The sequence below is a fragment of the Arachis ipaensis genome, chromosome B08 (genome assembly GCF_000816755.2).
Source record: "Arachis ipaensis cultivar K30076 chromosome B08, Araip1.1, whole genome shotgun sequence".
NCBI lineage: Eukaryota > Viridiplantae > Streptophyta > Magnoliopsida > Fabales > Fabaceae > Arachis > Arachis ipaensis.
In genome coordinates this window covers 32,691,833-32,692,701 of record NC_029792.2, presented here as the reverse complement: position 1 = coordinate 32,692,701, position 869 = coordinate 32,691,833, and the positions used below count along the sequence as shown (strand labels likewise).

The window sequence follows — 869 nt, the reverse complement described above, 5'->3', positions numbered from 1 at the left end:
AAATTATTTTATTTTATACTGATAGTATATTAAAATTAAATTCTAAAACAACTATCTAATTAAACAAACTCCAAAATCATTGATGGTAACTTTTACTACGTCCGAGCTATTTAGGGAAAACTTCACCATAATAGTTTCTACAAATTAGAGTCAATCCTACAAAAAGACATTTTTTCTGTTCAATCACTTGTTTGTCCGTTCCTGTTCTATTTTTTCCCTTTTAAGTGAAGTTAGTAAAGCTCTCAATTGGAATAGAGAGAAAATTTCAAAGCACATATGAAATATGGAATATGTTTGATTTTGTTGGTATATACATTCACCCGTAGTTGGCTGGAGTTCGTTAGAATCCAGATGATATTATATATGCGTTAGTTGGACCTTCAATTTTCATATTATAAATAAATAATAAGTATATACTTTCATTATTGATTAAATAATGAAACAGAGCCACCGAGAAAACAGACAAGAATACACGTACATATTCCAATTCATAAACCAACTAACTAACAAAATAATTAAAAGTGAAACCAAGTGATAAAAAAGTCCAATAAGCCAAATAAACGCGAATCATCATTTAATTTGTATATTGTTGAGATCAGAAGATTAAAGCTAAAGCTAACCACTCCACTATATAGATGCTTTCTTTTATAATATACCATACTGATCATTCATATAGACGCATATTCAATCATTTTCTACTTAGAACAATGCCATACATGTACAATTGATTCATCTTGTACAACCACAATTTACCCCTATCATAAAAATATGATAAAGTAAGAAACTTGATACCATAAAAATATAATAACGCCAAAAAAACAATGTGATAACTTCCAAAAAGAAAAAATGTAAAGATTTTTAAGAAATGA

The 869-nt window shown here is 27.6% G+C and overlaps 1 protein-coding gene across 4 annotated transcripts in view; it reads right to left on the bottom strand.

Annotated features, from left to right (window-relative positions):
- LOC107613407 (probable leucine-rich repeat receptor-like serine/threonine-protein kinase At3g14840) overlaps positions 1–869 on the bottom strand; it is a 19,659-nt gene that overhangs the window by 17,932 nt on the left and 858 nt on the right. The gene's annotated exons all lie outside the window — the stretch shown is intronic.